The 14985-nt window shown below is 42.2% G+C and overlaps 1 long non-coding RNA gene across 1 annotated transcript; it reads right to left on the bottom strand.

Moving 5' to 3' along the window:
* Positions 1-3313: 3313 nt before the first annotated feature.
* LOC309537507 lies at positions 3314-14748 on the bottom strand. Its single transcript, XR_014221933.1, has 2 exons — positions 13328-14748; positions 3314-3621 (listed from the first exon to the last, which is right to left on the bottom strand). It is a non-coding gene; the product is annotated as an uncharacterized lncRNA (long non-coding RNA).
* Positions 14749-14985: the final 237 nt, after the last annotated feature.

Here is a 14985-nt window from a genome sequence, read left to right as displayed (position 1 = left end):
CTTGTCAAACATATTGCAGAGGAGAGGGTAAGATAAGCTTTAGATGCAGGAGAAAGTACCCATAGCAAGTCCTGGTCCTTATGTTTTTCTATATACACCCAATTGGTGATATCTAAAATTAGGTTTACTCTGAGTAGTCCCATTGAAATAACACACTTGACGCCATTGATTTTAATGTGTTTACTCTGAATATGGTTTCATTGGATACCACCGTATGATATCCTCATAACTTAGGCCCCACTTCAGTATAATATCTTTCATTATTGGATCTTAAGCCACTTATCTGTTGTTACTTTATACTTTCTAGATATGACTGAGTTTTGCTTCCTTGTTTTTTCCCCTCCTTTGACCCTTTCAAGGTCTCCACTGTTTTATCTTCACCTTATGCAAACTTCTCAGTTGGCACCAGAATAAAGAGCTGCAATTGTTAAGATCGCAGAGAACAGTTCAGTTGATGAAAGGCACTGCAATGATCTAATTTTTTTTATCACAGGTAGATATTTTTCATTTAGATATCTTTTGATTAAGGGGCAGGGCAGGAACTATCTTCATTAATAGTTTTCAGTGAATAATTACTAGTGCGTATCGAGTGTGCCATATCGTGAACCATATAGTTGGGTTGCCATATTTTGAAGAGCAAAAAAGAGGACATTTGCCGACTTCTACTTTTAACTATGGGATGTGGGTGGCACTGTGGGTTAAACCACAGATTCTAGGACTTGCCGATCAGAAGGTCGGCGGTTCGAATCCCCGCGATGCGGTGAGCTCCCGTTGCTCGGTCCCTGCTCCTACCAACCTAGCAGTTCGAAAGCACGTCAAAGTGCATGTAGATAAATAGGTACCGCTCTGGCGGGAAGGTAAACGGCGTTTCCGTGTGCTGCTCTGGTTTGCCAGTAGCGGCTTAGTCATGCTGGCCACATGACCCGGAAGCTGTATGCTGGCTCCCTCAGCCAGTAAAGCGAGATGAGCACCGCAACCCCAGAGTCGGCCATGACTAGACCTAATGGTCAGGGGTCCCTTTACCTTTTACTTTTAACTATGGATTGCCATGGGGGGGGGAGGAGAATGTGTCCTGGAAAAAGAGGACACATGGCAACCCTATTTTCTATCCCATGTTTCGTTTCGTTTCGTTTCTCCCTTACATTTTTTTACTTAAGTTCCTTGGTTGGAGCTTTTGTTTGTGAAGTAAGCCAAAGGAGATATTAAAATCTGGGCCTCAATCATTAGGCCCCTTGGTTCTCAAATTGACCTGAACACAGAAGCAGACCCTGTAAGGAAACAGCCATTTTTGTCTGCCCCTTAATAATCTCAGAAATATAAAACAGCAGAGAACTTTATGAAGTAATGTCTGCTTTGTGCGGTAGACTGCTAACCCAACAATAAAGAAAGGCAGTGTTTGTTTCATATCAGTAATGTACCAAGGTGTGTGTGAGAGAGGGTGGGGGGAGGTAACAGGACTCAAGTAGGCTAATCTTACCCCTTCAACTTCTGAGGAGCTGTTAAACTTCCTAAGGAAGGCCATAAAAGTGCTTGTGAGAGACTCCATGGCCTCTCTGAGTTTTATGTGGGATATATTTTCATCCGGGCTCACCTTGTGGGTCGTCATTATTGCTGTAGGACAAATGTCCCATTGATCAGAGATTTAGTATATATATTTTTAAGAAAAGGCGAAGTCAATAGCAGAGGCACTCTGGAGAGTCTGCATTTGACAGCATCTTCTCACATCTCATCTGAACTCTTTTTTTTAATAAAAAAGTTATGACTATGAAATCCCGTTTTTTAAACAAATGCTTCAACTAACAGTAAAGATTTTAATTCTTGAGTGGGGCCAGCTGTTGAGGCAAAGCTTCAGTGCTGTATACTTTACCCTCTCTCCCTCTCTCCAAGTTAGCATTATTTACTTGTGCCAGGAGTTTCATGTTTCACCGTTGCACTGGCAATTAGCCAAGGGAATTATTAAAACAACCAGATGTCGTGCATTAAATAAAAGTCACCTATGACCTTCTGTGCTGAATGTAGAACTCCCTTGAATGCTGAATTTCACAACTAATTGGGCAACATATAGAGAGCTGTTAACAGAAATCGATAATCAATTAAAATTGAAGGAATTTCAAGAAATAAAAGGGAAGGTAACAGATTGGTTATAATATTTTCAGTTAAATGAAGTATTTAAAAACGATAAAAAGAAAGGATTCACCTATGAAACTTCAAATTTCCAGAGAGAAATAATAGAAAATGATAATAAATTATTATAAAAAATGTATAATATATTGTTGGAATGGGAAACTAAGGATGAAGTGGTCAAGTGTGTTATGATAAAGTGGGCAATAGATGTGGGAAATAATATTCAAATGGCAGATTGGGAAAGACTATGGAAGAATGATATAAAATGTATGGCCTGTACCTTATTTAAAGAGATTTATATGAAAATGATGTATAGGTGGTATTTAACAACGGTTAAATTGGCAAAAATGTACAAAACAAGGGAAAATAAGTGTTGGAAATGTAAAGAAACGGAAGGTGGTAGCATATGTGGTAGCAAGATGAGGTTATCAAAAAATTATGGGAAATGATATATAACTAATTGGAAAAAAAATATTAAAAATAACCTTTGTTAAAAAACCAGAAGCTTTTCTATTAGGAATTACAGGAACTGATCTACCTAAAGAGTACAAGAACTTGTTTATGTATGCAACAACGGCCGCTCAAATATTGCTAGTCCCCACTAAGGAAGATTGGCAAATTAAGTTAATGGAATACAGTATGCGGAAATGGCTAAACTAACTGGGATACTTAGAAATCAAGATAATAACAAATATAAAAAAGGATGGGAAATGTTTCTTGCATATTTACAAAAGCACTGTAAGGAAGTGAATACATTGGCAAGATTTTAAAAACACTTGTAATGTTATGGATAATGTTTAAATTTGGAGGTAATTAGAGATAAAGACTTTATTGACATGCATAAATGAAGATAATACAAAGGAACCAGGGGAGGGAGTGGAGGGAAGTTGGGGGATTCAAGTAATCCCACAATGTGGATTTAATACTAAGTGTATACAGTTATTTTAAATGTTTCATTTTATTTCTTTTACTTTAATGTAATGATTTTGTTTATTGTGAAAATTAATAAAAATGTACGTGTGTGTGTGTATATATATATTTAAAATGATGAATTTCACCAGTATCTTTTTAAAACGTTGCTTTGATGCTAGAAAAACTCTGCGCCCCGAAAAGCTTCTTTCACATACTTTCTTCAGATGTTCTGTGCACAGCTCTGAAAACAAAAGGACAAATTTTGGGTTGACTGACCTTAAGAGACGAAGCAGATTAGTTATACCCGTTGGTTACCAGTAACTTTAGGTATATAACCTTGGATTTATTGATATATTTCTTATATAAATTATTAATTTGTAACAGTCAATATTTTGAGTGGGAATGCATAATAGATCAGAGAGGCAAGCTGCTGGCCCGTCTTGAATGAGTGCCCTTGTTGAAGTTGTGAGCTTCCTTGAGGAGAGAGTGAGTTGTCTTCTTTGGCTCCTTGACTAACTGTTGCATCAGAAGTTGCTGATAACAGCCTGTCTCATCTGAAGAGCTGTGCATCAACCCGGATCCTGTCTGGGCCAAGGAAGATGGAGAAAATAAGGTCATCTTCATTTGGGTAAGGGCATGAGAGATCGCTGTTATGGCATGTGAGCATAGATGCTGCATAAGAAAGGTGGTCAAAATATGTAATTGAACTGTATGTGACATCAGGTTATATAAACCCAAACTGTAACACTTTTCAGTTTAGGCTTCCTGTAATTTTATGCATTACCTGAAAAAAATACCTTGTCACATATGTATTGTGTACCTAACTGAACCCTGAGTGCCTCCACCAAATGGAGTGATGCTGGCTATCACCAGAGGGTGGGGGTTGGGTTTCGATAGCAGCACCCGTGTTACGCAGCAGCCTTCCCAAGGAAGACTAACTCTCCTAAGGGATGGGGAACCTGCAGCCCTTCAGAGGCATTGCTCAACTCCAGCTCCCATCAACCCTGAGCATTGGCCATGCTGGCTGAGGCTGGCGGGAGTTGGGTCCAACAGCATCTGAAGGTCCACAGGTTCCCCATTCCCAAGACTCTAACAGTACAACCCTAGTCATGTCTGCTCAGAAGCAAGCCTTCCCCTCAACTCAGTAGAATTTGCTTCTGGATGAATATACAGGTATGGGATTGCACTGTAAAGTTATTATATACTCTTGGAATACTTTTGAGGTGAGAGCTGAGGGCCACATGCCAGTGGTGAGCAGGGCCAGAGGAAAAAGTGTGCAGAGAAACAAATGTGATTTTTAAAAATCTTTATACAGTATGCTTGCTTCTACACTTGCTCAGATACTCCTCTCTTCATCCTCCATCAAGACAAGCAAGAAACATTATGCGAGTTTGAGGGCACATTCCAGCCTGGCAGAAACACTCAGGGAATGAAGTAGCACAGCCTGGGGAGAGGGGACATGGCCTGGGAAGAGTTCTGTGGGCCAGATAGAGAGGCCTGGAGGGGCCACATTGGCTCCTCAGGCATGAGGCTTCCCAGTCTTTGCTTACTTAGCATTTGAGGGCCTAGTTCACCAGTAAGTTTCCTGTTCATTTCAACTGGGTTTTCCTGGCTGCTGGATTGTGCCTTTCGTTTGTTTCTTGCTCTACTTTGCCTGCTCTTCAGGAGGAGTTGTCAAAGCTTAATTACCTCAGGCCATGTTTCCCATGATTTGGCTGGGTTTCCATTGGCAAAGCTGCCATTCTGACATTTCCAGACTGAAACCAGAGGCCTCCTTAGTGCTTCAGGTGAGGTTCTATTGTCAAGCAAAGCCACACCTGTGCCAACTAGGCATTTCCTTTGGAGTAAGAGACTGTTGGAAATAGTAATAATAACTTCTCACACACCTGAGGGGAAAATAGTGCTAAATGTTGAGCCTAGCCTTCCTGCAGATAATGGAACTATAATCTGAAGCTGAGGACACACCCAGCGTTGCTTTGGAGTAGCTACCAGTCTATGCATCCCAGGCAAACACAACTTTGTTGATATTCACTAAAGAACAAGAGGGATTTTCCTGTACTGACATCAGAGTCCTGGCACTAGGAGAACTACTGCAGTCTTTACTGCACGCCACATATTGCCCCCGGAATGTGTGAGAGATCCAATGTGGCCAAGTCTGGATCAAATGCAGAGGGAGGCCAGTTCAGATGTCACGGTGTGGTTGGAAGATTAGCAAGAGCTAAAATCTACTATATATTCTATCAAAATGGGTGGAAGAAGGGGTAGCCAATGTGGTGCCCTCTAGATGTTGATGAACTACAACTCTCATCATTTCTGATCGCTGGCCATGCTGCCTGGGACTGATAGAAATTGGAGTCCAATGTCATGTTTATATTCACAAGGGCATCTGTTACTTTTGTTTATAACTCATCAAGTCAACAACACAGCAGCAGCAACACAGGTTAAAAACAGTCACTCTCCAGTTGAAGCAAAAGGGTTTTTTTGCCTGAGACATCCACAATCTAGTTGCATTGGTCAGTTTAAATTGTTAACTAACAGCACCAATTCCATCAGACTGCAGAGCAGGGGGAGATATTCAGCAAGGCTATTCAATGGCCTCTACTGAGAGACAGCTGCTTTTGACACTCTGCTTTGTCACTCAATTGTCACTTAGTGGTACTATTCCATTCAGACTACCTGGACTGTTTCCACTCCAGCTGCTTGGTTTAAGAGCTGTCACTTTCAGAACCACTGCCTGAGCTTGCTTTCCCCTCCCTCCTCATTCTCCTTTCCTCTCCTGTCATGTCTTTTCAGTTGTAAGCCTGAGGGCAGGGATTGTCTTACAATCTTTGTAAGCTACGTGGGGAGCACTTTCAGCAAGAGTGGGGTAAAAGCCCACTACCTCACTTCAGTGCTTAGGCTGTCTCCTAAGAGAGAGAGAGCAATCAAGTGCTTAGGCTCTCTCCTCTCTCACGGCTTAATACAATGTTGTTAGAGTTCATCACACCAGCCTTACCATTAGGCAGACTGAAGAAGCTGCCTTAGGCAGCAGGTGCCTGGAGAGTGGGGTGGGGTGATCAAGTGAGGTGTTGGAGAACAGAGCTGCATGAACTACATGTCTTGTGCTCTGCAGCCCCTAAGCTAGTCTACTGCAATCACTGTACACTGAAGTATGGTGTACTCTCTCATCATTCGTGCTGAAGTAGGATTCAGCTACAGATCCAGTTGGCTTCCGTACAAGGAATAAGATGAGGGGATGTGGCATCTCTTGCGGCAAAACATCTTGGGCCAGCCCTACAACATATTCAAAATGGGAAATTGTGGGTTTAAGTTTGGACTATAACCCAAAATTCCAAACCATGGTTTGCCAATCTGGATCTAGCTAGTGCTTAAACTGCAGTCTCCTAATTTGGACATAGAAGAAAACTGTGGTTTAATGAATCCTGGGCATGCTGCATTAAGATGCCAGAGTTGAGGGGAGGCTAGGCAGAGGCTAGTCCCAGCGCCTGCCAACCTAGCAGTTCGAAAGCACCCCCGGGTGCAAGTAGATAAATAGGTACCGCTTACCAGCGGGAAGGTAAACGGCGTTCCGTGTGCTGCGCTGGCTCGCCAGATGCAGCTTTGTCACGCTGGCCACGTGACCCGGAAGTGTCTCCGGACAGCGCTGGCCCCCGGCCTCTTGAATGAGATGGGCGCACAAACCCCAGAGTCTGTCAAGACTGGCCCGTTCGGGCAGGGGTACCTTTACCTTTAGGCAGGGCTGTGGAAGCAGAAAGTTTTTTCCTCTTCCATAAATTATTGTTATTACTGAACCAAACTATTACTGAACCAAACTAAAATATTGAGATGGACATAAATGATCATGAGGAAAAATCACAACTGGCCTGAAACGGGATGTGGAGAGGGGAGGAAGAGGATGGGTTACTCATCCTGTCCTTACTTAGTGACAGTCAGGCTATACTGTAGTTTTGAACTACAGGGTGGGGAGAAAACTAAATTAAGTCAGATTACTGTGAGACTGTTTCTAATGGCATCAGCTTCAGCCTAGCTGTAATCATCTCATTGCTGCATATACAGATCATCACATTCAGCAAATTCAAACAGCTATATTTTAATTAATCTGGTTCTTTTGCTGTTAAATGATATGGCAGCTGTTCTTACAGTTCATATCACATTACACAGTTGAGGATCAACAATGCGATATTTACACTTTTGCTTCTCTTTCGAGCCCAATCACTTTTCTGAGCAATAAACCTGTCCCCTCAAAAAAAGAAAAAGATCATTTTAACAATAAGATAGAAAAATTATATTAAATAAATTCCATGTGCAGTGAACAGTTTTTAGATTAATATAAAAAGATGGATATGGCAGCAATGTTCTTATGCTAAAATAGTGTGCATGGTTTAGATATCCCACCCTGCCCCTGCCCCTGCCCCCACCCTGTATCTTAAGTCCACACAATGAGGACCACAGTCAATCATAGGGACAGCTGTTCACACTACTAAAGACAATCCTGTATTTCATTTTAGTGCTATTTTCTTACATTTTAAAACATCTCTTAAAATGAAACCAGTTTGACCCTGAATATAAGCATGATTACTCAGGGGAACTACTGAAATAAGAAATAAGAAATTAGGAAATAAATTAGTCAAAGTATTGGGATATTATCACTCATCTTCTAAATACAGATGGACACTGGACTTTTTTTTGATGTTAACATTTTCCACCCAATAGCAAAGGCAATGAAAAGAACAATTACAAGATAATGCCTTATGATTATTAAGTGAACATAAAACTCACCATCAGTCTATACTGTTTCAGCCAAGAGTCACATCAGAGAACAATAATGGAAAAAAAGAAATAATTGCAACAAAAGAAAATGTTCACTGTAGCAACAAAATCTACAAAATCTACTTCTTTATCATACTGCTGAGAAGAGAAAATAGGCTCTCACTTTAGAGGCCTGCCATGGTGAATTCAGCCACTGCTAATAGGGTCTCTTGATTATAAGAGGCTGGCAGAAAAATCAATTTTCTGCCATTCAGACCAATTAGCTTTCCCAGCTGGATCTGAAAAATCTGTATTAACTGCCGAAAACGGCAATAAAATAATGTGGCATGTCCTCTATAGAACTACTGCTGCAAGGGCAGAGACTAAAATCATGAGAGATTTTTTGGAAAAAGCTATTCTAAAATTGCAGCTGGCATCAGTTGCGCCTTTAGATTAGTTAAGGTGGCTCTAAGAGTAGGGTTAGAAATAAATTTCAGGTAGTACTCTGAAATAAACAAAAATCTGCCCTTATTCCCTTATGGGGGACACAACAGCCCTTATAGAGTCCTTTGTAGGTTCTCCATCGGTTGGAGAAAATAACAGACGCCAACCAGAAAATATTGAGAAGCAAAGCAGCTTGTAAGCCTGATCTTTATTGAACTGTTGCAACAGGGTGCTCCCCTCACACGCAGGAAAGGAGGATCCAGAACAAAGGTGTGTCTGCCCTTACATTTTAAATTGCCTGCCCTGGAGTCCAACCCCCCCCCCCCAAGATACATCATACCTACATCACAGTAAGGGGCATAGCTCAAGACCACCCCCCCAGATACATCATACCTACATTACAGAAAGGGTGGTCTACAACAGAAATCCGAGTGCGTTGTTTATCTCCTGTCTGGCAGACCTGTTAATGGTCACTTGATTGGATACTCTGGGGAGCCTGGTCAGTCTTTTGTAATGACAAATACTTTGTTCCTGAGCCCTTACTTAGTTCACAGGCTTACCCTATTCATACACAAACATACCCTTAAAACAGGATTTGTGAACAAAAGACGATGGGGAGGCTCCCCCCTCCCTCCTTGCAGAGAAAACATTTGGTCAGTTTGGGAGTCAAAATGGTTTCAGGGCGGTCCTTCTGTGATGCTCCAGACATGTGGTCCACACATCTATGTATGCACTTGGTTGGTACATTTATGAACATTATATATATATATATATATATATATATATATATATATATATATATATATATATTTGCTTTCGTAGATTTTCACGGGTACAGGAATGCAGGTTTTGGTGTCTTCGGGTGTCTTCCCGTGTAAGAGTCGGGGTGTCTGTGCGACGTTTCGACGAGGTCTCACTCGTCATCTTCAGGCTGGTGCTTTCGGCTTCTTGTTACTGGAACAGAGCAGAGTCTGGTGTTTGAGTTCCTATAAATACTGTTGAGGGGTGTGGTGTATAGCCTCCAACGTTCTGGGCAAAGAGGAAGTTCCTAGATTAGTGTGCCTTTTCTTCTTTTGTTCCTTAATTACTTGAGGGATATCTTGGGTGATTTCATGAGTGGTATTCAGAATATCACTGGGTGGGTCATTAAGTGTAGATTAGTTGCTAAAGCTTTCGTGTCTTGACCTCTTGAGCTTGTGAAGAGTTTTTCTGAGAAGATGGCTGTGCTGCATTAAGTTGTGCTCTGGCTTGGCTTCGTGTATAGGGGCGAGCTATGGTTTTGTGCCTTGTGCCAGCCAGATCTGTGTAGGGATTGCAGGGGGGTGCAGCATCCGGAGGTGCCACTATAGTTTGGCTACTGGATGGAGTCTGTAATATGTCTGTGGAGAGGGTCTGGGTTTGGGTCTGGTGTGGTTGATTGGTGACGGCGTTCTGTGTGCTTCTGGTTCTGGTGTCGGTTTTTGTGGGGAGGGCTAATTTCCAGATGTCTGGCAGGCGGGACGTGTCGTCACGCTTGTTCATGTTGTGAGGGTGTTTCTCTATCTCGATGGCTTCCATGATTATTCTCTTGTGGTGATGTTCCATGTTAAAGAGCAATTTGGAATCTGCAAAATTAATTTCATGTCCTGTTTCTTTCATGTGTTGGAAAAGAAGAAAAAACTTCCTCTCTTTTCCAACACATGAAAGAAACAGGACATGAAATTAATTTTGCAGATTCCAAATTGCTCTTTAACATGGAACATCACCACAAGAGAATAATCATGGAAGCCATCGAGATAGAGAAACACCCTCACAACATGAACAAGCGTGACGACACGTCCCGCCTGCCAGACATCTGGAAATTAGCCCTCCCCACAAAAACCGACACCAGAACCAGAGGCACACAGAACGCCGTCACCAATCAACCACACCAGACCCAAACCCAGACCCTCTCCACAGACATATTACAGACTCCATCCAGTAGCCAAACTATAGTGGCACCTCCGGATGCTGCACCCCCCTGCAATCCCTACACAGATCTGGCTGGCACAAGGCACAAAACCATAGCTCGCCCCTATACACGAAGCCAAGCCAGAGCACAACTTAATGCAGCACAGCCATCTTCTCAGAAAAACTCTTCACAAGCTCAAGAGGTCAAGACACGAAAACTTTAGCAACTAATCTACACTTAATGACCCACCCAGTGATATTCTGAATACCACTCATGAAATCACCCAAGATATCCCTCAAGTAATTAAGGAACAAAAGAAGAAAAGGCACACTAATCTAGGAACTTCCTCTTTGCCCAGAACGTTGGAGGCTATACACCACACCCCTCAACAGTATTTATAGGAACTCAAACACCAGACTCTGCTCTGTTCCAGTAACAAGAAGCCGAAAGCACCAGCCTGAAGATGACGAGTGAGACCTCGTCGAAACGTCGCACAGACACCCCGACTCTTACACGGGAAGACACCCGAAGACACCAAAACCTGCATATATATATATATATATATATATATATATATATATATATATATGCTTTCGTAGATTTTCACGGGTACAGGAATGCAGGTTTTGGTGTCTTCGGGTGTCTTCCCGTGTAAGAGTCGGGGTGTCTGTGCGACGTTTCGACGAGGTCTCACTCGTCATCTTCAGGCTGGTGCTTTCGGCTTCTTGTTACTGGAACAGAGCAGAGTCTGGTGTTTGAGTTCCTATAAATACTGTTGAGGGGTGTGGTGTATAGCCTCCAACGTTCTGGGCAGAGAGGAAGTTCCTAGATTAGTGTGCCTTTTCTTCTTTTGTTCCTTAATTACTTGAGGGATATCTTGGGTGATTTCATGAGTGATATTATATATTATATATATATATATATATATATATATATATATATATATATGACCTTAAAATTTTTATTTCAACTCAAATGCAAATCTCTATGTAATCATGTCACACCAAGGGGCTAATGAAACAGGCTTTGTGGATTCAACATCAAACCAGCTTTTCTCCCTCTCCCTCACTTTGCTTAACATCCAGCCTGCTGAGGTGTTCTGAAGAACTCAAAAGCTCAATCACTAAATATTTTGTGACAGTTTAGGTGGGCCTAATAAAGGTATTGCCTATCCATGGATTTTGGAACCATTCTTTTGAAATTGCTTGTTGGCAGGCAGAGGCAGTTGGGGCTCTTATTTCATCTGGCATAACAGTCAAAAGTTGCCTTGAGGATGTCACTGTATTAAGAAATTCCTTAACGAGAAGTGCAAGTCAACTCCAAATAGTAAAAATAGAGAAATAAATGAAAGGTCCCAGCTACAGTAACACAACTGCAATGTTTCCCTCTTACTGGAAGATGTTCAACATTGCAATAATAATTCTAGACTCTGGAGTTAACGGTCTTACAAACACACATACCTTTTTAGATTTATTTTTTCCATTCAGTTTATGAATCACTTCCTATCAAACCTCTTAAAGTGATTTAACAATAAAAATGTCAACAATAAAAACAATTTCAAATAGATACAAGACTGGGAGGGAACTCTCCAAATAAAAGCTTGTTGAAAAAGAATGACCCTCAATGGGCACTAAAAGAGACAATAGGGAGCATATTCATTTGCTTCTCTTGAGCAGGAGCCTTGTAAAATCTTGGTTTCTCCCTTCCCTCCTCCACCTGGGCAGAAAGAAAGGCATTGCAACAATGAACTCCCTTCCTCATGGGGTGCTGGTGGAGAGACTGAGAGTTGCTAGTATTTTACAAGCATCCTGCTGTTCAAGAGAAGCCCCTTTCAAAGTAGATAGGCAAAACCAGGCCCCCAATCCAACCCACCTTTTGCGAGACTGCTTGAAAAGGGGCTTCCTTTGAGCTTAGCCCTGCTTGTAGAATACTAGCACCTTCCTCCCCACTTCAAAGAGTGCTTCTTCTTAAAGTTTAAAATATGTTAAGCCAGCCTGGCTGCATTTGGGAACCCTTCTGCTTATTTTGCTGAACAGGGGTCTGGGCATATGTGCTAAAGTGATGGCATCACTGAGTATTCCGTGTGTGTCCCCCCCCCTCGCCCCAGATCTTAAGAAAAAGATGCTTGATCAAGCTTCTCTTTCAAGCAGTACTTTCCCCACACTCCCTCCCTGCTGCCATTATCACTTGTGTTTTTGCCTCGTTGGCTCAGGCCCACCCCTTCTTTCTAATTTGTTTAGCACTTAAAATAATCCAAGTGCTTTGAAAAAAACATAAAGTCCCCATCTGGTGATCTGCAGCAGATCCCTTGAGACACAAGAGTGAAAGGGGGGGGCAGGGAGGACAGAAAGAGAGAATAGTTTTATTTGTACAGCTGCAGGTGAGCTAAAGAAGGTGTTTGAGGGCAGATGCCAGCTCAAAAAAACATCCAATTTTAGAACAAACAGAAAGACCTGCAGAATCATACCAATCGTCTATCTAATCAGTACAGTGAATTTTAAAAAAGGTAAATTCTATGTTAGGGAGCAGTAGGAAAGGAATTGAAAATAAAACGGTCAGTATCATAATGCCTTCATCCTAAATTATGAAGTACTCTACTTCCCTTTGTCTGTCCTGAATCGTCCCACATTCAGCTCCACATGATGGCCTCATTGGGTTCCAATATTACTTTCTCTACACCCTGCACAATGTTTTGCACTTCTATCATGTTTCCCCTTACCTCTTAACCAAAAAGCAACCAGAATTGTACACAAGTACATTCCAAGTGTGGCTGCAACTTACTGACCTGCGGAGTGCTCTGGGCAGTTCATGGTGCAAATCCAGGTTCTTTGATGGCATGGGGAGGGAGAAGGCGCCGAATGTGTACTGAGGAATTACTTGATGGCAGAGTTCCCAGCCGAAAGGACAGACCTTTTAGATTATAGGTGGTTTTTGGAATGTTTTCAAGTTTTCAGGGGCTGGGGTTGTTTTGTCTTGCTGTGTTTTGTTAAGTTTATATGTTGTATGAATTTATTTTATTCACACTTTCCCACCACCCTGTATTTTTTTTTTATGAAGAGCTATTAGAATACTTTTAAATAAATAACAATTTGTGGGGATCCTGATGAGTTGTTCCAGGTACTGTGTTTTTTTAAAGAGAGTAATAACACTAAACTCAGTCGGACTTACTTCTTGGGAAATAGGATTAGGCCAGTGCTATCAGCTGGAGCTCAGAAGAGGGACTACTCTCTATATACTCGTAGGCACCTTCCCGTCGAGGCTTGGCTTGAGTCATCTCAGAATCTAACTAAACGGGCATAAACCACCTGGTGTGCCCGGGGACAGCTGCTAGTGCTGCATTCACAAAACAAGCTAGTTCGCTCCCCAAAAGGGCAAAGTCAGGAGGTCTCTTTAAACCAGACATTGTTGGACCACAGCTCCCGTCAGGCTCAGTGAGCGCGGCGCGACCATTAGGGATGATGGGAGTCGTAGTCCACCAAAACAGCTGAACCCACAATTCCTACTGGTTTCTAGTCACGAGGCGAAAATGTCCTGGCCGTTTTTTTTACGTCATCGGGCAAACCGCTTTAGCTTGCGTAGGGAAAGGCAGACGAGAAGGGCGAGGGAGGAGCCCAGGGGACAAAAGTCTTTCCTGACGGGCGGAAGGAGAGGCTTGTCGGGTGTGGCTAAGCTAAAAAGCAACGGCTGTGAGAGACTGGCTGCGACGAGAGCGTGACGTAAAAAGGAGGCGGGGCCCGCGCGTGCCAGTAAAGCTAGGGCAGCGGACAGAGCTGGCGGGTGGAGTGAACTGCTCTTTAAGGGCCCAGAGCCTGTGGCTGACAAAGACACTTCCGGCTTCATATTGCAGTTCGAATCCTCTTGATGAGGGACAAGAGCTGTAGAAGTACATAGGAATCAATGTAAAACGGCATACAAACCGAAACTCTAAAACGAAAAGTAGATTTCTTAAGAGGTTGCATGGCTTTGCGGTGATCATACCATTCTGCGCTCAAAGTAGAGAAGTTATAAGGAGGTTTCACGTTAAATACTATACATTTAAAGCGTATTTCCCGCCTCCCCAAATAATCATTTTCCTTTACATTTCTATCCCCATGCTTTTTAGGTGGTCCCTTCCCATAAACGCGCACTCAATCTTCTTTTAATTGATTGTATGTCGCTGTACTGGAACCCTTTATGAGGTACTACTAATGTTCCAAATGCATAGAAAAGTTCCAAAACAGACAATGGGGTGTCACTGTCAAATTGTAATCCTAAACACGAGTAAACAAAGAAACAGTGCTGTGTACAATGGTTAGAGCTTAAGACTAGGGTATGGAAGACCAGGGTTCAAATCCTTACTTTCAAATCCTTACTGAGCATGTTGCTCAGATTGCCTCAGTCACTCTCCGTCAGCCTTACACACCCTGTCAGGCTGATGAAGAGGTCCGGAGCAGTCCAAAGCTTGCTCATGATAATGTGTCATTTTAGTAAGTCTTAATACTGTAAAGGCATTGCCCAATTGTGGAATCTTTTGTTGTTGACCAACATTCGGCCTTGCTCTGTTTAGTTTTGAGTACATATGCATAGTGGGATCAGTGGTGCTGCTAATGCAAGGATCTGGGTGAAAGAGAGTTCTGGACCTGTAACATAAAGATAGTGCTCTGTGCGGGTAATCAAACTGTTTGTGTGGCTCTGCTATTTTCATTTGGGTCTACAAAAGAGAAACAATAGTTTTATTCCCTACTGCGAATGCTTTAACTACTCTGAGCATGACTAATGTTGGATGCAATCCAATATAACTGCAACAGAGCATTACATTTCATACATCTGCTGAAGTTTATGTTCAC

The sequence above is a fragment of the Podarcis vaucheri genome (assembly GCF_965113315.1).
Source record: "Podarcis vaucheri genome assembly, chromosome: 7".
Taxonomy (NCBI): domain Eukaryota; kingdom Metazoa; phylum Chordata; class Lepidosauria; order Squamata; family Lacertidae; genus Podarcis; species Podarcis vaucheri.
This window is presented reverse-complemented; position numbering and strand designations above follow the sequence as displayed.